The sequence below is a fragment of the Lissotriton helveticus genome, chromosome 2_1, assembly GCF_964261635.1.
Source record: "Lissotriton helveticus chromosome 2_1, aLisHel1.1, whole genome shotgun sequence".
Lineage (NCBI taxonomy): Eukaryota > Metazoa > Chordata > Amphibia > Caudata > Salamandridae > Lissotriton > Lissotriton helveticus.
This window is the reverse complement of record NC_136059.1, coordinates 913,527,800-913,555,262: the sequence shown is the minus strand read 5'-3', so window position 1 is coordinate 913,555,262 and position 27,463 is coordinate 913,527,800. Positions and strand designations below refer to the sequence as shown.

The window sequence follows — 27,463 nt, the reverse complement described above, 5'->3', positions numbered from 1 at the left end:
CGCGGCGCCCCTGGCTACTTATTGTGGCGCACCGGGGTGCCGCGGCGCACACTTTGGGAACCACCGCTATAGGCCTTACATTCACCCATACCCTGAGATTGGTGCATTTAAGACAAGCATTCACTGAAACCGGACATGACACCTTATTAATCTGTTCGTCCTGTTTTATCAAGAAAACTGTCCATGCAAACAGATTGGACATCCCGCATTATCGACATTGCAGCACGGCGGGCTGCGTAAATGTAAATGTAAATTGATACTTGTATAGCACACTACTCACCCGCAAGGGTCTCAAGGCGCTTGTACGAATACCGCTGTGGAACCCATCCTGGCTTTCCCTGTGAGGTGTCCACTCCTGGGAACCCCCAAGGTGGAGGCCAGGCATCCTTAGCGTTGTGGGGGCCATTGTGGAGATTAAGCAAGCTATTGCCCAGAGTTGCAGAGTGGGACTCCATGATTGGAATAGGCATCGAGGCGAGAATTGTTAGGTCCATGGAATTTTGAGCCCAAGACCCGCCGAGGCGGGGAATTGAACCCTGGTCCCGGGCTAGAACTCTGCATCAGGGTCTGCTGCTCTAACCATTGAGCCACACTTCTCCACGTACGTTTGTCAGTCTAAAAAGTATGTTGGGGGTTCCAAAGTTTTGGGAAATACTGGGTTTCTGCACAAAGGCTACCATTTATCGGACATTTGACACTCCCATAATTTAAGAAAGGGCAGGTGATCTGCACGTTTGTTCTCTCCATCCCAGTAGCTTTTCCATCCACTTGTCTGCATTCTGGTATACATCAGCAGAAGCTGGCCCTGGGCTACCCACGGCGAGGGTGGGGTTGGTTGGTCATTCTAAAAAGTGTGACTATCAACTGAACACATCTTGTATTCTTAGTTTAGAAGGTGCAGTTAATTTTGTTCATATGTTTTACTCCTGGTACTCACTATCCAAAAGTAATGCCATCTTTTCTGCATATTGGTATACATTTGGCAAAAGTCTGGCTATGGACTGCATACGGTAGAGTGGGGACACCAGCATGGTGACTCAGCATATGCAGATCGCAGTCAGGCTGATGGGTTTTCCAGGCACGAAGGACATGATCTGTAGCAGAATATTTGGATGACACTTGGGGGACCTCAGAGTTCACCCCCTGTTTTTAGATCTACCTTTGTTTTGTTTTAGGTGGGAGAGGATCACCAGGCGTCCTCTTAAGGACATGACACAGCTTAAATTCATACATGTGTACATGTTCACTTGCTGGTGCAGCAATTGGCCACCAGTCTGAACCCTCAAATTTGGGACTCTCCAAGAAAAGGGAGTAAACAAGGGCTTAGTCAACCCCCAAATGACAATGCACAAATTTGCACACAGCAAGCAATGAATTGTGTCACACAGAACTGTGGTTATGAAGAGAGCTGTTGTTTTGAATCCCCAAGGGGTCCTAACACTTGCCGGTGCGGTAGCCCTATAAAAATGGAGGTCAGCGGATAAAAGATAAGGGTATTGTGTTTGCCTCAACAATAACTTATTTAAACAAACATACTTGTAGCCTTGAAGGCGGACAACTCTATGCTTACCAGCGAATCCTTAAGCCGTGGCATGGGCAGTGATGGGTAATATGCCCTTCCAACCCCTAATGAGAAGGCCCATTAGCACAGAGAGCACAAGAGGGACATATCTTGGAACTGTGGTTGAAGAGGAGTCAGTAGTTCCCATCTTCCAGAGAGGCCATCGAACTTTCCTACAGAAGCAGGAGGGCTTGGTCCAACCCGAATGCAAAATCAAATAAAATAAGAAGGCCTTGGTAAACTAGGCATGACCTCTTTAGCGCAAACACAACATGGTACCCCGATATGGACGGGGCACACCTGCCAGAATTTAATAGGGAATTGGTCCAGCTGGAATGACTGGTATATGCAAGTTGCAGGCGGTTATGTAGTCTGCCAAGGTGAGGGGCGGATATGACAGCAGCAACATCCAGGGCTTTGGCGGAGTTACAGGGCGATCGGGAGGCTGAATGGTCCAAAGGGGTATCCTCTGCAGGAGCACAATGGGGGTGCAGATGCAAACAACCCCAGGAGTCTCTATGGCAGGACCCTGGAGGAAAATGACGGTCCCCCCCCTCCCTAGTCCTTCGGGCGGTTGTAAGCATGAGCAACTGGGGGCTTGCCTGGACATGCCCTCCATAAACTGGTGTGAGTTAAGGGATGGACTGCTGGGCCACGGTATTTAAGGAGGATAATTCCCACAAAATGGTAGCACCGATCAGGTTGGCCACGTTGCAGTTGGCTCATCAGGTGGGCAGGGCAGCTTAAGTTAGCCACTGTTGCCTGCCCTTGGATCGCATATATTTCTTGTATGAAACAAAGCTGCAGCAAAATATTTTCCAACAAATTGTCTTGTGTGGTTTTTGTAGTGCTGTGCATGTTATGTTCTTGCGGGGGAAGATTGCCTATATTGGCACTATGAAGTCTGGGCCACTGCTGTACAGAAAGCCTGCAACATGGTTGGTATGAACTGTAAGAAGAAGAAACCTGCCTGCTGGGGCAGCTAACATGGTGGGAGCTGTTAAGTGTGCATTCAGTGTCCCCCCTAGACAGGGGGGAAAGGAGGATTTTTTGATGAGCAAAGGATGAAAGGAATAATCGGCAGTCACAGGCAGCACCACAGTGGCAAAAGAGTTGGAAGGTTAAGGTTAGTGCTGGCATTGCATCACGATTAGATGATGCTCAACTATCTCGTTTAGAAACATAGAATATTTTGTAAGTGTGCGACAGCTTGATTAAAGACACATGGGTGTTCTGTTAACATAGCAGTTACTTCTATGATTAAACCTTTGTTCAAATAAATCAACGCTTTTAATTAATAAATTAAAATGGCTGAGACACATGATTGTGATCAGGTAAGTCTCAATAGATGGCGGCCCAGTGCCATTACAGAAAATCTTCACCTAACAAAATTTGAAGCCTAAACCATAAAAGTTTGTTCAAAGTTAAGAGTCAGTACAGAAGGCAAAAAAGTAGTTAGTCAAATTCAAATCAGCATAAATAAAGCATCAGCTGGATCCAGATGTGGGCAATCGTACTGGCTCAATGTGATATGAAATGTACCACATCCTATAATTTTCATAAATAAATTCATAGAGAACAGTTAACGACTTAAATATTACCCTGTAAAGCCATGTCAAATACATGCTAATATACCCGATTTAGGCGGGGGACTCACGATTTGTTATGCAAAGAAAGACTTTATTTTGGCTATATCACGCCTGAAATCAGCTAGGAGCGATGTTACTGTTTTAATACACTTAAAATATTCAATTTTTCACAAATGTCTCAGAATGTTTTGGGGTGAGAATCCAACTTCCAGCTACCTCCTGCAAACCTCTCAAAATGATCCGCATTTTTGTCTTGAAAAGTTGACAGGTATACATGCATATATGTTGCAATGCTGTTTTCAATATTCTATGTGTTGATGATGGAGACCTACAGCACTGTTGTCACAGTGCACCTGTTCTCTGCGCGCATTAATTGAAAAACATTATAAAGAGCCATAATGTTTTGGCTCGGTTAGTTGCTTTTACTTTAATGTTGTCGTTTGCTAACCCTTTTCTTCATTATTTGGGGATGGGCTTCTTTTCGGCTTTTTTTTAAAGACTCGCTTGTTTGGGCGTCTTTTGATCTGACTTTGTGCTTGTTTTTCACGCCAGACCTGCCACTGATCGAAAGCGGTGTTCGGGGTGTAAAGACCCGACACCTGGAGACGTGATGTGAGCCCTACGTTCGGGGCCCTCCCGACGGATTCGGGGGAGTTGTCACGTACAAAGCTGCAGGTAACAGGGCCTTTCGCTACGTAAAGCGCGAGAGAGGGAGGGTGTGCTCCCCGTGCTTTGCCTGCTGTCGCCGGTAGGGGGCGCAGGTCGGAATGCGCGAAAATGCTGCAGCCTGGGCCGCGCTGGTTGGACGAGGCCTTGATTTTCCGGTTCTTGCAGCTCTGTGTATGTGTGTGCGTTCAGGGTTCTGGCTTCCTTTGTCTGCCGTCGTCTCCCCGCCCCCTCCTTCCCCGGGCTGCTGGAAGCCTCTGCTTTTCTGCTGCAGGTTTTTGTAAATACTGGTGGAGCCGTTCACAATATGGCTGACTCTCTGGCTGTGCCCTAGCTACTCGCCCTCCCTCCTCTTCCGCGCCCCCTACTCCTCTGTCGGACCCCTGCGGAGTTTGTTTTTATTTTTTTATTCCCATCTGAGCTCACTTGAAACTGTGAAATAAACTTGGCAGCGTCGGGCCTTTTGTGTGCATGGCGGAATCTCAAGGGTAAGGAGCTTCCAGTTACCGCGTCGCTGCAGACAGGGTGTGTTCGTGTTAGCCCGGCCTCGGCAAGGAAGCCTTCGCTGCTTTTTCGACGAGGCCGAAGGCGCCACTGGATTGTCGGCCCTGTTACTGCATAATGTTCCCCTGTGCCTGGAAGGGAGGGGGCGATGCACCAAAACAGTGTCAAACATGCATTGCCTCAGTCGCAGTTTCATTAGGATTTGCTGGATCCTTGTTTATCTGCTAAGACGAACAAGGGGGGCACCTGACGGACTCAACATATATGGGCATTGATAAGGTATAATGTTTTAGGTGTTATTTAGGCCGATTCCTTTATTTTATGAGCGCACATTGTATTGTTAGTTTGGGAACTAGTTAAGACATGCATGTAGTGAGCTGCATTACAGATCTGGTTTTATTTATGTATTGACTTGCCTTATTTTAATGTCAAGAAGTGCCTATAAGAAGTTAAAGATTGCTATTTTTTGCCTTGGAAATCGAGAATTTCACAGTGAATAGGTATTTGCCATGCATTTTATGCTGTGGAGGATGGAGATTCACTTGGCAAAACTAATATTTGACTGGCCTGTGCTTCCCCAGCCTTTTAGTGGTCGTCTGACAAATCCTTTTCTGTTAAGGCCCAGATCTACTTGTACTCGCTCCGTGTTATATCTACAAGTCCCACGCCACATCTTAAAATGGAATTTTAAGCTGTGTGTACATCTCTTACCCTCAGTGATGTTCTTGACGTAAAGTAATGTAAATAAAGCCAGGGTGCGAGACCGAGAATGTTTGTCAATTGGGTTAAGACATTGAATGGATGTTTGTCTAATGTTGTTGTTGAGCCTCTTTCAGCAGATTAAAATATCAGAAAATTGTTATATCAAGTATAATGTCAACAGTTAACCAATATTATTTGCAGATGGTAGAAGATATTAAGACGTAGTTTAAACATTGAAATTTCCCAACAGTCACTTTAAATATATAGAATTGTTGTGGTTTTTAACATCGGATTGCCTGTTTTAATCACATTAAAGCCATCTAATAAGATTACCTTTAGACATGAGAAAGCTGTGAATGTGTTTATGGATAACTAATATAAGTTTGGTACTTTAAACTGGTATCTTTAAAATAACTGTATTCCTGTTCTCATTCGCTAGTTAAGTAAAGTTTTCATTTTCTCATTTAGTTAAGAATGGCAGATGTTAAGATAATTTCTTTGTACTCTCGTTTTTAAACCTTTTTATGTACATTTAAAATATGGGTAGACAAGTATCAGATATTCATAGTCCTTAGATTCCTGCTTGCAATATTTTTTCATCTAAGCTGCATATACTACAAAGAGAAGACCATTTTCAATAACCAATCGTAGTTTAAAAACCCGTCTTGTGATTAGAAATCTCAACCCAACCCCCCCAAAATTCAAATTTTTTAAATTGATGATAGATTTGTTGATAACTACGTATATGCATAATTAGTTGGGCAGGCTTCTGGGACAGAAGATACTGAAAACATAAAATGTATACCTACAGAGTTATAATCCATAGATTTGCAACCCCTTTCTCATATTAATTATACACCTAAGGCCCCTGGAGAGAGAGTCCTTAATGTGAAGCTACATGAGAAACTCTTATGGTTCGCTATACCTTTAGTTGACAGATGTCTTTGCATGAGAGCAATCATGACATCTTACCACTAGCTAAGAAGAAAATCATTTTTAAGCAGAATAGTTTTAAAATGTATGGTTTGCTTTCACTTCTCAAAGTCTTGATTGCACCTGTTTGAAAAAGTCTGCTTTTATCCATGTCCACATTTTTTTGTTGTTTCAGCTATAAAATGGATTAACATGCTAATTTTTGTTTTATTACTGGGTAATCCCAACTGGCTGGAATGCGGTCATAAACATTCTATATAGGGATTCACTTGTCATTAAGAAATTTGTGCTTGTTGGAGGTTACAAACTTGACCCACCGGCATTGTTTTTGTCTTTTTGTTTGTAAATCAGTTTTTTGCTTGATCCGTTCCCCAGTATTAAGATCCCCTGCTCGAAGGTGAAAAGAGCAAAATTGTAGCCACACAGTCCCTACTGAACACCTTTTGTTAAATATACATTCCTAAAGTATAAGAACACTCTTATAAATAATCCCAATAATCCCAGTGTAATGGAAAGAGCCGGGGTACTTTGCCATTGTACATCCTAATTTATGTATCCAGTAATGAAAGCTATTGATGTTTAGAGAATCCTTAAATATGGTAGTCCAACTTTCTGCCCATTGACATTAACAGATTAAGGCTATTATAGTGTCACTAAGAGAAGTTAATTCCTTTCTGCTTTATTTTTGGGAATAAGAAATCCTCACTATCTAGAATGTCCTGTGCCAATTTGAAATTATGCTTGATAAAATCTGATAGGATCCAAACCTTTCTATGTTGATTTGTGCGGAAGATTAAACGCTGCTCTTAGATTTTGATGCCTCTGGGCCTAATCTTGCTGTGCTACTTTACCTTTGTCCTATAGGGGCAGATTAACTGGATATCATTGATTGGAGTATAAATAACAAAAGTGCTGGAAAAATTTGACTTGCCCAAAAATATAACAACTGGTGGGCTTGGGAAAACATATTTGTCTTAATGTAGGCACATAGCCATCCTCATTCCAAATGTAATACCATTGGAGTACATGTTGCGCTTGGCACTCCCATTTTGCTATCTTTCCTCTTAATTATGTTTTTGATATTATATATTTTTAATGATATATATTCCGGTCAGAACATTTTTCTCAGGGTGGTAGATTGGTCTGTAAATGGTTTGATTTTTGTAGATTGTTTTGCCTTCTTTCTGTAACTCAGCAAATTTGTTTGCTGCTACTCCCATTCTCTTAAGGGATGGTAGATTTTAACGCATCCACAAACTGGCAAATTATTGGCGTTTAATGTGTCCTGTGAACCAGCACCAATGAGGTGAGTTTGCTGTCTTTTGTGTTCTCGACTGCTTCATATGAACCCCGGCCTTTTAAATAAAATATGTATTTCGAAAGAATGCCGTGTATTCTTTTTGTAGAATTTCTTCATTAATTTGTACAAGTAGTATTTTCTTTGAAGTATTAATATATTTTAATCCTTCAGTCTCTGATTGCTTTTTTTCCCAGTCCTGAAAACTCTTGTCAAATTGAGTTAAGGTTGGTGGCATACATAGTACAGTTAATCTTTTATATTGCTCACATTTTAAGAGCTAGCATTTCTAATGGTGAATAATCTCATGGATTTACAAATAGAAATGTCATTAATATACAGTGCACCTCAGTTTTGGTCCAATATGTTTTTTAGTGAATATATAGATGTTTTTTATTTTAAGGAGACTTTTTTTTCATCTTTGATTACTACATATTTGGGAAATTGCTGTTGTTGCCTGCCTCATCTCCAAGAATACTTTAAAAATGTTGTTATGATCTGTTGTGGTACCAGAGTTTTCTTGTTTGTGTTTCTGACTTCTTTGTTAAATAGAGGTGGTAAACTCTGTTTATCTAGCATTTGATGTCTACCCCTGTATTCAAAGCAGAATACAATAGACAAACCAGTGATCGTTGATAGCAATGGTAGGGGTCATTTGTAACTTGTTTTGGATCTGTGTTTTTTAGGTCTCGCCTGCGTTGCAGGGCAGAGCTCTCCTACGCATCCGCGAGAGATTTCATAGGAGAGGATTTTCAGAAGAGGGCTTTAAGCCCCGCCCCTCATTCCCCTTGGCCGGCGTCACCGTTTGTTAAACGGTGGCCTGCTATTGGAAATTAGATGTTTGGGTTGCCTCCCTTTGGCTTTCTGTGCCTGCCCACCCATACTGGCTTGCCTGCTTTGGCTCTGTCGCAAAGCACTTTCTTATCTTCATGGGGCCATGTGTTTCTAACACATGGCCCCATAAAGACAAGAGTTCGGTTGCAACGCGGTCCTCTTTCACTTTCGGGACTGCGCTTGTTATGCAAAGCAGCTGAGGCTTGCAAGAGTGGGCTCTGCTGCAACGAGCCCCTTGATGCGTGTTCATCTTAAAGACAAGGGCTGCCTCTCAGACGCTACGGAGTGTTGTGATAATCTGTGCAGTGTAGCCCTGCCCCGTGCAGATGTTTTCCAGTCAGAGATGTGTGACTCCCTCACAGAAAGGGTGTGCTAACTGTTCCGCACCAGGCACGCACTCGCTGGTGCAATCCCTACGCCGCAGCCTGTCTCGCCACACAGACCTTGCTACGGTTTGCTCACCGGGGGCGGGGGGGGGGGTGTGGGATGGGGGGGCGGGGCACCTACTCTGAGGTACGGCCATTTGGCTAGTTTAGGGCTTTCACATATTTGTCCTCCCCAGGCTATGTTCTTACATAGTGCATCCTGCAGGTAATACAGCAGTCACCCATATAATAGCACCCTTCCTTGCCAAATCCGGAAGCGTGCGGTCAGTGGAGGCCAGCAGGCATGTTTGACTGGCACTGTCTATGAACTGCAAAATCTGTGTGCAGGTCGTTGCTTGTGAATACATTTTGCATCTTTGAACTCTGTGGTTGAATGTCTCTACTTATTTTAGGGTTAGTGTTTTGTCGATAATTGTGTGCATCGGTTTGGTAACATGAGAAGGGCCCCTGCACTTCGGGATGAGAACTAGAGTTGGAACAAGAGGTGGCAGATGTAAGGCCCGCTTACCTAAACAGATAATTATATTAGTGAATTTACCAGTCGAGATGTTGAAGTACCGTTGATGTCCACAGTAGATACGCAGTTTCCCCCAGTTTTATAATAGCGAGAACTCGGCCCGAAGGTGCGGCTCTTAACATATGCATTAATTACATTATACAAGGCCACATTCAGTTGTTTTTTTGGGAGGCACAAGGAGATTAGGTGATTTGCCCAGAATCACAGGATGCTGAGCCGATGCCGAATTTCGCACCTGGTTCACCGGTTAAAAAGTTGGTAGCTCGGACTGTGACGCCACATTCTCTCCCCTATCCACCTGATCACATATCTGGTATGAGACCTAAGTGATATTGACACATGGGAATAGAAAAGTTTGAGGACATGATGTTGTCATTCAAGGCATATCTTCGAAAATGATTGCATGTTCACACTCGGTGTGTAATTTAATATCTTCTGTCCAGCAGAGTTAAGAAAGTATATTAAAAAAAATGTTTTAAAATGTTTTTTCCGATTCATAACCCTACCATAAAAACATCTAGTGTTGGCAAAGCCAATAGGTCTTGGCTGTAAAAGGATGAGCTATTGGCTTTACCAATGGTTGTTTGTACTTGCACCACAGCTTCAATTGACTGCATGGCCAACTCATCCCTTCATCCTTCTGGGGTCGATAACAAGTGTGCCGTACAGTTCTGATCTCTCTTAGACAAAATGATCAATTTAAAGTGCAGACTACTTGCTGCAATTCGCTTATTTTATGGGCATAAAGAACAGTAGTTCTCGCCATCTCTGTACCTTTTTTAAGAGGATTTTCTGTTACAAGGGGATGGAGGACCGGTACCAGAAGCCTGTAACACTGAAGAAATATAAAAACAAGCATTAAAAATGCAATAGGTCTCGCCTTACATTAAGTTAAAGCCATTTGCTATGCTATACAATACCATTAGCAAAGTAAATGGCTTTCACTTAATAAAAGGTGGGACCTATTGCATTTTCAATGCTTGTTTTCATAGTATATGGGTCTTAAATCTGTGCCATGAATTGCATGTATTTAATATTCTTCCCTGAGTAATGTAATGAGATCAATAATATAGGCGTGGAACCACAGTTCCAAGAAGGATCCATGCACAACCTTTCCTGCAGACGTTGCTGTGTAGGCCAGTTTGTTAACTGTGGTTGTTTGTTTATCATTTAAACATCCTATAGCGCTTCATTTTTCACTGCTCCCTCGCTTTGTTTATCCAAAAATATTTTTAATGAGTGCCAGTACAATGACTTTGTTGTGTCATCTTGTTGCATTTTTAAAACATAAATGTAATCATAGTAAATTTTTGTATTAGCAGCATGTCTCCTCAGTGCTAACGAGATTATTAGAGAGTGAGACATACCACAAGTCAGTAAGAACCTTTTCACCTATTATCCCATATGGGATGGGACGTGGGAAAGCAATGTCATGTTACTTTACCAGCACTTGTGTATTCCTTTGTATGACACTGATAATTTCAGTCCTTGTATATCAATATTGATTAGCTCACATTGCACTCTCGGAGGTATTTCTGGCTCTAAATAGAAAACCTATTTTGAAGTTGAAAAACTAAAGAGATTACATTGAAAAGACATTCGAAACAAACATGAGTAACAGTTGCAGTAGAAAGACTAGAACAAATAGTACAGTACAAAATCATATATGGTGTAGATTAGAATTCTTACCATCTGTGTTGAGGCATCAGGGACGTTGTTGACTCGGTCAAATGCAGGTCAAAGAGGCACGTTTTTGGGTATTTCTAGAATGTGAGCATTGAGACGGAGTTTGCATAGCCAGAGGTACTTAGTCCTTGACAAGGGTGGCAGCGCCTGCAAATTAATCTGAGTGTGGGTGATTAAAAAAAAAAGTGAGTCTTGCATGTGAAGAACTTAATCACTCTATGTGAACAAGTGGAATATGGTTCAATGGAGTGAATTGTCAATGGTTGAGAGCATGTGACCCCAGTATCCAATCCCCAGACCCGATTCAGAGTGGTCGAGGGGCATAAGAAGAAACCCACAATAAGATAAGATATCGTCAAACACTCCGCTTTTCACGATTTTGAAATTACAAACCGCAAGTGAAATTTGTTTAGGTGTGCGATAGCTGGTATTTTTCCCATATCAGCCACAAAAGACAATAAGGGCAGTCTTTTTGTTGGATTTCTTTTCAATTCCTTGTTTAGGTTTTGCATGAACAGTGCACATGCGCTATTGGTGAAATCTACTAACCAAAAAACCCCCTGAAAACATGCTTAGAGCTTGCCCATTAATTACTAATACTTACGATTGGTTGTCTCCAACAACACTCCAGTTTTCTTGCTTCCTATTGGTCAGAGCCCCCTCCTCGCCTTGGCTTCCTCCTGCGGCTTCGTGGGTGTGTGTGTCCCTGCCGTGGAGCATTGACCAAGTACAGCTTCCTAACTGTGACTAATGTCCACCGGCTCCGCAAGGTACTCCTTTTTCTTTTTTTTGTTGGTTTTATTAACTTTTTACATGCATTCTAACAGAGTGCATATGGTGTTTTGTTCTCATTGTGCAATAAACAGGTAGAGTAACTATGACAAGATTTTTTCAGCGTTAGTGGCGACCAGCTTCACCGTGCTGTGCCGCCCTGGCCTGTGACACACACCTTTCGGTTGGGAGGCCACATGTGTGGGGGTATCCTATCGGCCGCTGGACACCCCCTATGCACCCTGCCCACTCATCACTTGTTGGGAGTCAGATCCTGTACCAGCAGCTCTCCCTTTTCCTTATTGGTGTTGTGCTTAATCATTGGACTTCCGCTTTTCCTTTCCTGGGTACTGCGTTCCAACAAGTCAACAGTCCCAGTATTGTTCCCATACATCTCAGAGTTCTTGCCTCTTGCCCTGTCTAGTTTATTTATCCTATGAACTGATCCCAGCCATTCCGCTTAAGTAGGCGGATTGTGATTAACTCATTTAATGCAGAACTCCTGCCTGGCCAGTAATATCAACAGGAAGAGTAGGTTATTTTGCTTTCTGTTTAATCTGTGTCCTCCCCTACTGTCAGTATCACCTTCCACCTCAAACATGACCAGCTGCAGGCTTACCTCTATTTTGTGGTGTAGTACTTCCAAGAGGATCTTACCCCCCCTCTTCTCAAAAGACCTGTAGTCGGGGGCACCGCCGGAACCTGTGGATATCGTCCGCTCTCTCCTTACCACATTTGGGACACTCTTTCACCCCTCCTCTTCTCAGTTTGGACAATTTCTTTGGTGTCCAATAGGCTCTATGCAGAGTGAATAAATGGTTCTTTTTGAGAGGTGCAGATTTGATTATGTACCCACATGTAGCCTTTAGTACTTGCCATAAATTAGATACATTCAGCGTCCGCAGGTCTTTCCACCAGGTCTCTGTGGGTAGAGTAATCTGTAAACTGTAAAATTCTTTATTGTTCAGTTAATTAAAACCATTACAATATAAAGGATTCAGGGACGTGTAGTACAAAACGTTTAGGGCTGTGGTAAAGGAATAATAAATAGAAGAAGGAAAGGGAAGGAAATATAAAAGCATAAAAACTATATAGCAAAGGGTCTGTCACCAAGTTCATTAAACTATTCCCGAGCACAAGTTAATCTTACAGCAGTGTTCTTAAGTCTCAATGAGGGCCGAGCCTATGACAGCGGGCCTCGTTTTTTTCACAAAACTGTCCAGAAATTTTACTGATCTACAGATCAGTTGGGGGTCCCCCGAGCATAGGATCGAGACTATTGCGGATCGGCAGGTGCGGACTCCTTGCTCGTTAAGTTTGTCCTTAAGCCAGTACCGCCGACCCAGATACATGGCTGGACAGATGCAGACTATGTGTATCATGTCTTGTTTGCCTGCACCACAAAGGTCGCATTCCGTTGTATCTTGCGGTCTCCATTTCGGTTGGTCTAATCTTGAGGGAAGAGTGCCCAGCCTTAGATGGAGGAATTTTCGTTTAAGTATCGACGAGAATGGAATGTCTAAGTAGGGTGCTGGGGCAGGCCTTGTGTATGATTTGATAGTCATCCAGGCGTGGGTTCGGGTGCTAAAGCTTATTTTGTCGTTAAGGAATGAGTGTTTCTTAGCAGTCCTTTTAACCACCTGGTTAAACGAAGGAACTGGCAGTTTTGTTTCCCACAATGGTCCCAACTCGGTTGCCGCTAGTGAGAGCTTTGGGTACTTTGAGTACTCGGAGTTCGGGCTTGTCTGGATCGCTTCCCAAAGTGCGCCGTTGATTTTAATCTCCTGTTTCCTCCAGACGTTGTGCCAGAATTTAATGGCCTCGTATTTTTTCAGTAAAACTTGAGATTGTAATCCAAATTCAAGTCTGACTTGCGCTGGCGAGGAACTGTTCGATAGCAAGAAAACCCGTTTATAGACTTTGGTTTGAATTTTGTCCAGGAGGGTGGCGCTTTTCCCATGGTGCAAAACACTCCCGTATACTATTGTGGGCAGTAGTTTTGATTTCATTGCGATTAGCAAAGGGGAGGCAAGAGGACCTTTTAACTCGACTGCTAAACTGGCGAAGGCGTGCAATAAGGTGGCCCCCTTTCGTTCTATGTCTTTGAAGTGCATTAGGAAGTTTAAGCGCTTGTCTAAGTGTACCCCCAGGTATTTATAGCTGTTAACGGCTTCCAGCTGGTCATTATTTATTCGGAAGGTTGGTGGATTTTTGCATCGACGCGTTATTAGCATTGTCTTTGTTTTCCTGATGTTTATTGTTAGCAGGTTCCTTTTTGTATAGCTGGACAGGTCGTCTAGCAGGCGTTGAAGGCCAAGTCTTATCCGGCTCAACAGTACCACATCGTCCGCGTACGATAAGTGCGTTAGATGAAGGGTGCCTAGCCTGGGAGGATGCGTGTTGACCTTGTCTGGGCTTTCTGCCAAATCGCTCATAAACAAGTTAAATAGGTGTGGAGCCAAAACGCAGCCTTGCTTTAATCCATCAGTGGTGTGAATTTTCCTGGTCAGGCGGCGCCCATTATCAATTTTTACCTGCATCCAGGTTTCAGTGTAAAGATTAATAATAGGGAAGAGAATTGAGTCAGGTAGGTCGAGATGTTTTAGTTTTGCCCACAACATTTGCCTGTTGACGCGATCAAATGCCGCCTTGAAGTCCACAAAACAGGTATAAAGGTCCTTGGAATTCTGTAGGCTTTTCTCAGCGATCAAACATAGGGCCATTGCGTTCGTCATGGTTCCCATACCGCGGCGAAATCCGGTCTGGTTCAGTGGTATTTTACTGTTCGTTTCAGACCATTCAGCCAGGTCGGCTAGTATCAGTGACGCGTAGTATTTTGCTTCGGCCTCGAGGAGGGCGATCGGACGGTAGTTGTTCGGATCCTTGCGGTCTCCGCCTTTGTAGATTGGAGTTATGATCGCCCCCCTCCAACTCTCGGGAACGCCACCTGTTTTATTTACCGTTCGAAACAGGAGGTTAAGTTTACTAGCCCAATACTGTGGATCTTCCTTGTAGATGGCTTGCGGAATGCCGTTTGGACCTGGGGCGCTTTCTTGCCTACTTTTTCCCATTATTTTTAGGATGCTTTGTTCAACATCTTGCCTGCGGCATAGTGCCGTGGTTCCATAAGGTTTTCCGCGATTCCCTTTGGACACTGGGGCGGGGTCTTCCCGCTCAGGGTTGACTTTTGCTTCGGTGACCAAGGTTGTGGCTGTGCTCAAGTTGTTGATTGAGAATGTGTCCGTTAAGTGTTGGGACCAATCAGACTCAGTTATACAGGCCATGCTAATTGGTTGGGCTGTCCGATTTACGGAGTTGACTTGTAACCAAAAGGCACGTGAATCGGCTTTCTTTATGTTGTGCAGTAGTTTGGACCAGAACTCGTTTTGGAGATTTTGTTTTTCGGTCCATATTAGTTTCTTGTATTGAGTCCTGGCCTTGCGTACTGCTGCCCAGATGCTGGCGCTTTGGGTTTGCCCACGTGCTCGATGCAATAGTTTTTTCAACTGCCTCTTTAATAGTAGTACAGATCTATTAAATTTGATGTTAAATTTGTAAGAGGTTCTTGAATTGTTGCTTAAATTAGACCTTGGGAGTTGCTTCAGGTAGTTGTTCCAGGTGTCTGGGCTCAGGGCATTTTCTGTCAGGAACTCTTCTAGTAGATTTTTGGCGTCGATGGCTACTCGTGGAAGGGATTCACTTGTCCACTTGAGCCGTTTCAGGTTGATGGTCGTGTCAGAGCTGGTGAGCATTTAGGTATGTCCATCGTGATCTCAATATTCTATTTAGCATGGTCGCTATCCAGAGTGCAGATGATGTGGAAGTCTTGTACTTGACTAAGCAGTGGTAGTGTGACAAATGTGTAGTCCAGTATGGAGCAGGAATTGTGGAGGGAGGGATGTCTTGATTGGATCTTCCGTTTAGCGCTCTTAGACTGAGATTTTCAAGATCCCACATGAGTTGTTTACCCTCCTTATCGTTCTTCCTTGCCTGAGGGACCACCTGCGGCAAGACATTCCAAATTTCATTTGCAGCATTGGTGTTTGCTTCGTCCTCCGGTTGGTGTAGGAGGTTTGAGTTAAAGTCGCCCGTGTGAATTATTTCCCAGTCAGAATGTTCAAAACGCATGTTTGAGACCACTGAGATGATGCGTTGGAAAAGTGTTTTTTTGAGGGATTTTTTTGGGTTTGCGTATATGTTTATTAAAATTAAGGTTCTGGTTGTGGCCATTAATGTACTCTCCAATTTTAAGATTTGTATGTCCGCCGTCGATTCAGGCAGTTGTGGTGTTCTGATCTTTAGGGCTGTTGAAGTGTAGACGGAAAGGCCCCCGCGGGCTCGCCCAAAGCGCTGTAGGCGAGTCGCACTTACATGGTAACACAACCGGCCAGGTATGTCAATTGGGTCGGTTAGCCACGTTTCCTGTAAGGCTATTATCGCATACGGGTCCCAAGTGGCACCTTTGCCGTTTTTGTTCACAATGTCTTTAGCACCCGCAATGTTCCAGGAGAGGATTTTTATAATGTGGGTAGAGTAAATTCCTCCTCCCCTTTGGAGATAAGCGACCAATATGTTACCTCTTTCTTCAGAACTTCCCATTAAATTTTTGTCTCCACATCCCTGTTTCCTGAGCCATCTTTCCCCAGGGAGTTTGCCCAGCTCGTCAGTTGGTAAAATTTAAACTTGGACAGAGCCCATTGGTCAGTGACACTAGGGGTCCCAGCCTATTATTGCGTTCCCTATTAATAATTGTCCCCACTTTGTTATCCCTCCTTCTGTTAGAGGAGCAGATAACGTTTCTTCTAGGCACTCCAGCATTCCTGGTGAGTTCCAGATTGAGGCATATTCACTCTAATAACGGATTTTCCATAGGTGCCTTAATTGAACCCAGAGTCTGGCTGCAGACCCTAGCATCTTTAAATTCATCTTTAAAAAATATTTTGGGTGACCAAATTTATAAAAGAAGCGACTTCCTTCTGAAACTGTCATAGCTTGCATGTATCCTGGGTATAGCCCATGTTCTTTGAATAGCACTTTGTTTTTTAAATGAAATGCCCTGTAATATTGGAACACGTCCGGGCAGGCAATCCCTCCATGTTCTTTCTTCCTCCTTAATTTCTTCCACACGATTCTAACTCCTCTTGAAGCCCAGATGAAACTGTTGATATCCCCCTGAATTCTGTTGAACAACTAATTCTAGGGGTATCATCATGTTTGCTATATTGGAGCAACCTTGGAAAGACTAAAGGTAGGCTCCATCATGAATAAAGGAGTTTTTTAGATTCCGCTAGAATTTTATTGAAATTTACTTGGGTGATTTTCATGATTTCTCCCGCAATCTGAATGCCCAGATACCTGATCTGTTGCCTTACCATAGGGTTGTTGCACCGGCTGTTCCACTCCACGATCTCAGTCTTCTGTTGGTTGATGAGATTTTTCCAAACTGCTCAAGTGTCTCTATTATTCTTGGAAGTGAACCTATCATGTCATGCATAAATAACATTAAATCGTCCATATTGATTGCGACCTTCTTTTCCCAGTTCTTTTACGTGAAGGGGGATATCTGGAGGTTTGAACTTAAGGCATTTGCTAAAGGCTCTATATAAAGGTTAAACAACAATGGGGAGAGTGGGCACCCCTGTCTGGTCCCCCGTCCAATGCTTATCTTCTCCACGAGGGAGCCTTTACTAGTACTCGTGCTGAGGGGATTCTCTAAAGGGATCTCACCGTCCCTGCGAACGGTACTTCCCAGGTCAAAAGCTTCTACTGCTTAATGTAAAAATGACTAGCTGACCCTGTCAAACGCCTTTGTGGCGTTGAAAATGATTACCGACAGGGGCATCTTTTCCTGCGTAGCCACATCTATTGCTCCTATTAGTTTGTGTGTTAGCTCTTGGATCTGCCTACCCTTTATAAAACCATTCTGGTCCACATGGATTAGACTCCCAGCCATCTTGCCCAACCTTTTTGCCAGCAGTTGAGTGTAAATCTCATAATCGCTGTTTAGCATTGATATTGGTCTATACGATTTGCACCGCTTAGGGTCCTTCCTTGGGTTTAATAACATGCATTTTGTTGCCTCTTCCCAGGACTTTGGTAGCTCCTGACCCTTTAAGAATACCTCGTTAGACAAATTGGTCCACCAAGGCACCAGTTCCTCCTTCAAGGATCTATATATCTCGTAAAGCAGTGCGTCTGGATCGGATGTATGTCACTACAACGCATGCTTTCCCAACGCATGCCATTACAACGCAGGTTTCACAACGCAAGTCGTTAAAACGACTTGCGTTGGGGGGCGCTGGATAGTGAATAGTTTAATTTACTATTCCAACTCCAGTCCCCGTGGATAGTAGGGAAGGTGTTGGATAGTAATTAAACTATTCCCTATCCTAGAGCGCCCTCCAGCGCAATTCGTTGTAATGACTTGCGTTGTAAAAGTTGCGTCGTAATGGTAGTGCGTTGTAAAAGTTGCGTTGTAAAGGATGTTTCCCGTCTGGACCTGCCGCTTTTCCTTTTTTAGCTCTTTTATCACCCCATTACCTCTTCTGTTATTTTAGCGTTTAACAGAGTGCCTGTTGCTTCAGTCCCTCTCGTTCACCTGCCCTTCTCCTGCTGTTGCTGTTCGCACTCTCTTTTTGCTATCTGCTGTGCTTTCCCACCACTGCCGCCTCCTCATTTACGAGCTTGTTTTGTCACCCCTCCCCTCCCGCTGTCCATGCTTGCTTTCCCACCCACTGCCATTCATGCTTGCTTTCCACATCCTCTAGTGTCATCTGTGCTTGAAGCTCATTCCCTCATGATGCTTGCCCCCTGTGCTGTTGTTACACATATTGCACCGCAGCGTGGACTGCTGTGCACCATGGCTTAAAGAAAAAAACATCCTATGACACGGTCCACACCAGCCACATCATAGCTTTTTTCCCCTCCACTCTAAGCCATGTTGCACCGTAGCCAAGCCTCTTTCAGACGGAGAGATACAGGAAATGCAGAGAGTGGCCAAGAGCTGCGTCGCACTGCCCCATCCTTGCTCTCCTGAGACTGAACCAGTCCTGGACAATGTGCAGCTGCACACTTGAGAGATTCTTGCTCTAGGACCTCTGCTCATTACCAGCTCCCTCCTATGTGCTGCTGGTGCATATTGATGCTGGGTTTACTTGGCCTGTCAGTCTCTAAAAAGGGAATTTCTCCTCATTTCCCCATTGCACTCCACTTTCCCAGTCCAAATATATATGTATATGGTGCTTCTATAGCACAAACATTGACAAAAGACATTGGAGCCCTGCACATGGTCAAGGCCATGCTTAAAGTCAGCGAGTAATGGGAGAAAAAGCCAAGTTGTGGACAGTTAATGCATTGTGATGTAGTGCTCTTTAAAGAGGTGAATCTTCAACTTTTTCATAATTTGTAGCAGCATTTTGGCGGTCCTGGTGCATATGGCAATGTTGTTCCAGACCCTAAGTGCATGGATGGACAAAGCCTGTTGTCTTGATTTTTAGGTCTCGACTGAGCCAGCGCATGGTCTGGAGAGACATTTAGTGAGTGGGCTTTAAAAATCCGACCACAAGCTTTTGCTTGTGGCCTAAAGCTTGCGGTACGAGCACAGTCTCCATCTGCCTTTTCTATCTCTTCCTCATTAAGCGTCATGCGCCATCTGGCTTTCCTCGTCATGGCTCATTAGCAAGCGATCACTTTCGTGGCCACGTCACTTTCACGACCGCGCAGCTCTCACTGTCTGCGTTATTGATGATTTATCCGAGGCTTGCAATGCTTTATTCTACGACACACCCAAGTATTTGACCAGCTTTTCTGCTTACTGTGACAATGTTTTCATTGCCTTGCGCAGTGCTAATGTTCTGTGTGCTGATGCTGTTATTTGCGCCCTTGTTCCCTAGTTTGAACAATTCAAGTAATATGCTCAAACTGCACGGCGTTGCTTTGTTACCACTTCTTCACTCGATTTGCCCTTTGCTGCCAAGTTTTTATATGCCCTCTATGCCTGCTTTCTTGTCTGTGGAAGCCCCACTTGTTCGCCATGGCTGTACCTATGCTTTTTTCTCCACAGTTTGCCTGTACTTCCTCACCATAGAACTTATTTCAGTATGTTTCTTTGTGTTTGTTTTGACTCCGTATATCCAGAAGCTTGACTTACATTGGTCACTCCTATGTTGTAATATGTATATCTGTGTCATCTCCGCCTATATTGAACCCGGCACCCCCGGCCTGCCGCATCCGGCCATCCCTCCCCGCGATATGCATGGATGGCGAGGGCCTCGCATCCCGGGCAAGTGAGGCACTGCGCCTCCCGGTGCATCTAGCAGCCTTGTCCACCAGTGCTGCTGCCAGCAGAAGCGCCTTCCACCGCAGCAGCCCCTTCCAGCAGCAGCGCGCTGCAGGCAGCAGCCCCTTCCAGCCGTGCCCCCAGCTCCCGTCCAGCAGCCCCTTCCACCCTGGGATCCGTCGGCTCCTGAGCAGCAATCCAAGGAACCGTCTCTGTGCAGCAAGAGATGGCACTGGGGAGTGTGCGCTCCCCTTCGCCCTATCTGTTTCTCATTCTATATTTCTCTCTCTATTCATTGCTACCAATTGTACCAAGTTGCATGTGGATGCTAGTTCATGTGTTGTGCCTCCAACATGGCTGACTCGGACTTTTATTCTTCTAGCCCCATATTTGAACAACTAACATCCAATATTTACCAGTGAACACTGCGGAAGTACAATTTATTACAGTTCAATGAAAGTGGTTAATCAAGGTATTCACCCTAATACCATCACACTTGCTTAGTAATATCAGAAAAGTGTGATACCTGTTAGGTGGGATATTTTGGTAGGCGAATAGTATGTTTTGGGGTGTGGCTCGATAGCCGAGCTGTCTGCAGAACATATTGTTGGCATGATTATTATTAATTATGGTAACAATGGGTTTTGCAGACTGGTGTGCCTAGGTCTTGAACACAGGTATGCCTATTGGTACAGATTTGATATATGCACAGAGAGGACTTTGACTTCAAACTGTGTAAACTGTGCACAAAAGTACTCACAGGTCCTTTGTTCATAATAGCCCACACACAGGATGCATTTTGCACGCTGTATCATTAGGCCGTCGTTTACATAACAATACAGTCAAGGTACATTTAACTCACCAGTATATCACAATCACCTTTGTACGAAATATACCACAAACCAGGTGCATTGTGCTCGCTAGTGCATTGCAGTACCCTGATTTTATACCCCAATTTGGGTGAATTGTGTTTACTGGTACATCACAATCCCTTTTGTTTATATTGCGACACAACCAGGCTACATTGTGCACGACAATGTACTTTTTTTACACCAACCACTGTCAGTGGCACACGGTCTCTCTCTTTCTCTTTCTCATTTCTCTCTATCCCCCCTCTCAATCCTCTCTCGCTCTCGCTCACACTCTCCCACTCTCAATCCTCTCTCTCTCTCTCTCACACTCTCCCACTCTGATCGGTTGACATGCTAGCTGTCTACTTGGGAGTGGGACGTAGCTGATAAACAGTTACTATGTAAACAAGCATTGGCATAGCCATTAGGTCTCGCTTTCGGGACCTTGAAAGTGTTTAGCCATGCAACAGTTGATGATTTTGCACCAAGGATATTGTGCTCCATAACTAAATACTTATAAGGTCCCAAAAGCGAGACCTATTGGCTATGACAATGCTAGTTTTTTCATTTTGACCCACTGTAGTCTATAGTCTGATGGTGTCCTGCGATTGACACTTGGAGTATTGGATTGCAAATTGGCCCTCTTTGACCGTGCTAAGCCCCTTAGACTCATTCTAAGCAAACATCTTAACCTACAAATACAGACCAAGGCGATGCCCAGAGCACTTGTGGCTATCAACCGTGGCATCTATGGGGATACGTCCATTCATCCCAGAAAAAGTCCTCAAGATGCTAGTACACTCATTGGTACTTTCCATACAAGAGTATGCTTAATCCCTTGTCACTGGTTTTTCTAGAGCAGGCTTCTCCAACGAGTAGTTTGTGAGTTACTTGCAACTCTCCAACTACCTATAAGTAGCTCTCTTGTGTGCAACCTAAGCCAACTAAATTAGAAGCGAGTGCTTGGTTGAATTAATGTATATACCAAACTTGAAAAGCATGTATTTGAGAAGAAAATGTGCGTATTTTAGTTCTAAGCCATTTTAGTTCTAAGCTGATGGTTGGAGAAGAATGATTGAGTTTTGTAAATATATTTAAAGCTGATGTTCGAGTGAGGAAAATCAAACTGTGTTGGAAAGACCAAGTACTAACCTTATTAACAAGGGGCTTTCATCTAGGCTGTAATGTTTTTCCCATATAGAGGCATTTCACTTTGACAAAACGTATTTACGTAACTGCTAGCAACAAGTGCTTGATGAACTGAACTGATCGCTGATGATGACCTATGCATATGGTGGCTACTAATAGAATCTAGTCTAATTTAATCAGAAGTAAATCTCTAATAATGTTAGTAGCTCAGTAAGTTTTTCATTGAACTTAAATGCCTCTTATTACAGAAAAAGTTTGAGACCCCTGTTCTAAGGTGTGGTGTTTTTCGCTCCCTTGAAAGTAGTATTGCATGCAGCACCCTGATTTGCTACAGGAACTAAAAAATATGATTGTATTACTCGAGTGCTAATAATGTTCTGTTAGCTACCAATTAGCGTTCAAGCAGTTTGTAAGAATGCATGCATTGTCCACAAGATACTTCACACTTCTGCTGCCCAATTCTTGACCTTGAAGTTAGAATCTTATGGTGATCTTAGATCCCTTCTATGCTCTGATACAGTCCTAAAACCACCATCTTCAAAGAAGGTGTGCCGTAGGGCACAGTCCTTCTCAGCAAGGGCTACAAGACTTTGAAATTCTCTCCTTACCGAGTTCTGCACCACCACCTGCTGACTAATTTTAAATAAACATCTGAATCTTTTCCAGAGATACTTCTATTGTACTGTAGTTCAATAACTCCTGTCACCATTTCTCTTCCTTTGGCTGACTGTTTCCTTCTAATCTTTCATGTCTCTTTGCTGCTTTTACATCTTAACAAAATGTGTTTAATTTTGTTCCCTATTAATGTATGTAGAAATCCACATTGACATTCAGTTAATTTTGTTGCAGTTGAACTAGACTGTAATTCATTTGTTTAATTCATCCTCACTTTTTTGTTTGTAACCTTTTGACTTTGTGTTGAGCCCTGTAATGATCCTGCTAAATAAAGCTGCATACATAAAAAAAAGTCTTAGTGCACCCCTTAAGCTGCGGCTGATATTGGACAGATAAGTGGCTGTGAAAGCTGGCCTTGGAAGAGAGCGTCAATGAGCGTGACTAACTGGAGCTGTGCCTTGAAAAAACGACCTCCTGGAAACTACTGTCGTCCCAACATAGGACAGTCAACATAGGACAGTCTGTTTTCCAGCTAGCTAGCGAGGCTGAGAACAGCATATTCCAGCTTACATTTTGTCAGTGTTATCAAGAAAAGCCACCTAAATGTTTTTTGTTCTGCATGGTGTCTCCTTTTTCTGCAGTAAAATCTAGTTATTGATGCAGCAATCTGTGGGGGAATGGATTTGATAAACTAAAATACAATTTACTAATTGTAAGTTGGGATGTACACATGGGTCACAACTATGGAATAGGCCAGAGTAAGGAATCGTCAAATATGACAGTCCTTCACTGTTAAAGACCCTGTGGGACAATCTTGCTTTTTTCCAAAACTAACCCACGTCGAGAGGCACCTAGTTAAAGACTTAAGTGGAAGGCCTGCTTAGCAATTTTTTTTTTTAAATGTTCTCATAGGCACTTCATTCAGCATTAATAAACCAGTTTTGTTTGGCTTTCATTCTTGGCAGTGGTCATGGATATGGCTGGCTTAACAGTTATACCACTTCGGTGTAGAAGCAGTGCTGGATTTATCAAACATGCTAAATGTGGAGGGTTCCCTCAACTAACTTCTGGTTTAAAGCAATTAAAAGCTAATAATAATTTTTCTTTGCACCAATAAGAATCCTATTAGGTTTACTAAAACGGAAAGAGTTTCTATACCTGTTCCACAGCCTGCTAGGAAGCATCCGAATAGTTCAAGTAAAACCATTTGAAATAGCTGGATTCTCTGCCCCATGTGCCCCCCTATTTAAAACGTTATTACAATTGTGTGACTATAACATTTAGGCAACGTGTTTGTGGCATTATACTTCCAGTAAAAAAATAACAGTTGCACTAGGTAGCAGAGACGGTACTTGTTGGTTTTGCTATTGCTTTTTAGGGCTCGGCCTCCGCCCACTGAAAGTGGGAGGAGTTTCGAGATCCTAATGTTAAAGAAAAAAAAAAAGTATCTCCTAGGGCTTTGGCGAGACAAATTCCACACATTCCTTAGGGTGTTATGTCATCTGGCCAGTGATTCGTTTTCGTTGTGGTGTCGTTTTAATAGCCTTGAAGTGATAGGCTAAATGTCGTTTTGGTCCGCCATGTTTGGCATTTTTCGTGCGTGCTCGCGCAAAGAAGTACATTAATTATAATTAGGAGCTGTCAGGGTGCCTCCGTAAGTGAATCCAGATGGCCGGGCGCGTTCACCATTCAGCAGCGCTCAGCGCGCAGCTGCTCCAGTCCCGAGCTGCCGCTAATTATCCTCGTAGTCAGGGAACTCCTCGTATTCCGATAACTCCACAAGCTCACAGGGTCCCAGCGTCCGTGGCAGGGAAAAAGCAGAGGGTTTGTAACAGCGGCAAGGAAGAAAAGAAAACGCCAATGTTCAGTGTTCTACTGCGAGCGGCCATCCGAAATAATTGTTCACTTTCTTGTACCGTGCAAAGAGTAGCTGATTCACCCCTCGTTGTAGCATAGTTTGGTGGAGCTTTTCTGTACCCTGTGTTCGGCTGAAGAGAGGTGCGAATAGGGAGCGATTACGAAGCTGTTTTCCTTGCCATTAGTGGAGAAGGCGAGGCAGAGAGGGCCTCACAGTGATCATGGAAAGGGCGCCCTGCAGCAGCCGCCAGGGAATGGGCATTCACGCCTGGGGGGAAGAGATAGGAGCAGCCTTGTTCAGTCACACTGTCCTGATAAGCGGGTTTGCTGACAGGAGGCCTGATTAAACTGCCAAACTTGCTTCAAAGAGTCAGATCACAGTATGAAGGGGCCGAAAAAATGTCGAATGAGTGTGCCTCGGGAAAAATGAGAGGCCAGCGGGTGTAGTTGAAATGTCCAGCCTGCACACACCCAGCCCACCTTTACCACACTGCAGCATCCGCGGCGCAAACCTTTCTTTAGTGGTCGCTGGTTGTTACTAGGTGCGAGGTATCTTACACAAGTTGCCAGTGGTAAGCCATGTTTTTGTTTTCTTGAAAATGGTTATTTTGCATGCGTTTCTCGGTTATTCTGGTTTGGGACCGACTGGTAACTTTTGTAGAGTTAAAGGATGATGTCTGTTGTCGGCTGCTAAAGGGGAGGCGTGTGGGTGTTTTAACACGTGTGCCTAGTTGCCCTCAGTTAATGCAGCCGTGTAGCCATTTGCTGCTGCCCAGGCATGGTATTGATGCAGACACCAATGAATCAGCTAAACATATTAAGGAGTTGCAGACCTACATAGATGTCTGGCGACCTTCCCCGACTAAGCCCCTGACCCTTCTTTGATTATATTTGAAATCGCTTCGAGAGAAGGAACACACACAGTAGGGGAATTGCAACATGTACACGACATGATGACGTTTCAGGCGATTTACATTCTAGCCATGTTTTAGTGTTATTACAAATATCGTAATTTTCGCTTTGCATGTGATGGGAAAAATACCCTTTATTTGTAAGCCCTAGAAAGCTATGGTAAACGAGTCCTCTGGTACAAGTAAAAGTGCAGTTTGAGTGCAGTTTGAGTGCAGTTTGAGAGTGCAGTTTGAGAGTGCAGATTGAGAGTGCAGATTGAGAGTGCAGATTGAGAGTGCAGATTGAGAGTGCAGATTGAGAGTGCAGATTGCAGATTGAGAGTTGAGAGTGCAGATTGCACATTGAGAGTTGAGAGTGCAGTTTGAGAGTTGAGAGTGCAGTTTGAGAGTTGAGAGTGCAGTTTGAGAGTTGAGAGTGCAGTTTGAGAGTTGAGAGTGCAGTTTGAGAGTTGAGAGTGCAGTTTGAGAGTTGAGAGTGCAGCTTGAGAGTTGAGAGTGCAGCTTGAGAGTTGAGAGTGCAGCTTGAGAGTTGAGAGTGCAGCTTGAGAGTTGAGAGTGCAGCTTGAGAGTTGAGAGTGCAGCTTGAGAGTTGAGAGTGCAGCTTGAGAGTTGAGAGTGCAGCTTGAGAGTTGAGAGTGCAGCTTGAGAGTTGAGAGTGCAGCTTGAGTTGAGAGTGCAGCTTGAGAGTGCAGTTTGAGAGTGGTGTTTGAGAGTGCAGAGTGCAGTTTGAGAGTGCAGAGTGGAGATTGAGAGTTGAGAGTGCAGTTTGAGAGTGCAGTTTGAGAGTGCAGTTTGAGAGTGCAGTTTGAGAGTGCAGATTGAGAGTGCAGATTGAGAGTGCAGATTGAGAGTGCAGATTGAGAGTGCAGATTGAGAGTGCAGATTGAGAGTGCAGAGTGCAGATTGAGAGTGCAGAGTGCAGATTGAGAGTGCAGAGTGCAGATTGAGAGTGCAGAGTGGAGATTGAGAGTGCAGAGTGGAGATTGAGAGTGCAGAGTGGAGATTGAGAGTGCAGTATGAGAGTGCAGTATGAGAGTGCAGTATGAGAGTGCAGTATGAGAGTGCAGTATGAGAGTGCAGTATGAGAGTGCAGTATGAGAGTGCAGTATGAGAGTGCAGTATGAGAGTGCAGTATGAGAGTGCAGAGTGCAGATTGAGAGTGCAGAGTGGCAGTAGAGTGCAGAGTGGCAGTAGAGTGCAGAGTGGCAGTAGAGTGCAGAGTGGCAGTAGAGTGCAGAGTGGCAGTAGAGTGCAGAGTGGCAGTAGAGTGCAGAGTGGCAGTAGGGTGCAGAGTGGCAGTAGGGTGCAGAGTGGCAGTAGGGTGCAGAGTGGCAGTAGGGTGCAGAGTGGCAGTAGGGTGCAGAGTGGCAGTAGGGTGCAGAGTGGCAGTAGGGTGCAGAGTGGCAGTAGGGTGCAGAGTGGCAGTAGGGTGCAGAGTGGCAGTAGGGTGCAGAGTGACAGTAGAGACAGTGTGTCAGGGTGCACATTGTGTGAGTGTGCAGAATGAGTGTGCAGGGTAAACAGTGTGTGACTATGCAGGGTGACATTGGGAGTGTGCGGGTGAGCAGTGTGTGACTATGCAGGGTGACATTGGGAGTGTGCGGGTGAGCAGTGTGTGAATGTGTAGGGGCAGTGTGTGAGTGTGCAGAAAACGCCACACACACATACACCACACACACATAACGCACACACAAACCATACACCTCAGTCTCTCAACACCACACACTTGTCACCACTCAACACAACACACTCACCACCACACTCACTCCCCAGGCTCACCCCCACAGACTCACCACCACACACTCACCAGCACACAGAAAACAACACACACAACAACACACCCCCAGCCGTCAATGAATGCTTTCACCATGCACAAACACCAACAACCATCATCCATCTGTGCACGCTTTTACCAAGCACACACCCACCAGCCGTCAGTGCACCCTTCCACCAGGCACACACACCTCCAGCCGGCAGTGCACTTTTCCACCAAGCAATCGCAGTATGGTACACTTTACTTTTAAACATATTCATATAAAGCACAGCATGCCACCATTGGTAAAATTACAATTCAACCAAGATACTTCCACTACACACCACATGCACACACTCCATAACACATGGCAAAAAGACATTGGCATTTACAATGCCATTAGCTCAAACTCAAATAAATCCGAGCCCGATTGCATTTCTAATGCTTGTTTTCTTTATTTCAGTTTTGGATTCTGTTATATTTCAGCGTTGTTAACTCTGTTTGAGAAACTGCTTGTGTCGTCGTGTGTTATTGCTATCACTGACTTGATTTAATTTGAGGTTTGCAAGTTTGTCATTGGTAGTTTTCATCTTCTCTAGCAAT

At 44.1% G+C, this 27,463-nt stretch overlaps 1 protein-coding gene across 8 annotated transcripts in view; it reads left to right on the top strand.

The window, feature by feature from the left end:
- The first annotated feature begins 3,652 nt into the window (after nucleotides 1-3,652).
- The window catches only part of SPIN1 (spindlin 1), a 252,334-nt gene continuing 228,523 nt past the window's right edge, over nucleotides 3,653-27,463 (top strand). For 2 of the 8 annotated variants that reach the window (XM_078675657.1, XM_078675653.1), the window contains exon 1: nucleotides 3,653-3,825. The gene's annotated coding sequence lies outside the window, so the exon portion shown is untranslated. Of the gene's footprint in view, nucleotides 3,826-3,871; nucleotides 4,305-27,463 lie in introns of those variants that run through there. The other 6 variants (XM_078675658.1, XM_078675654.1, XM_078675655.1 and 3 more) reach the window with 5 other exon arrangements.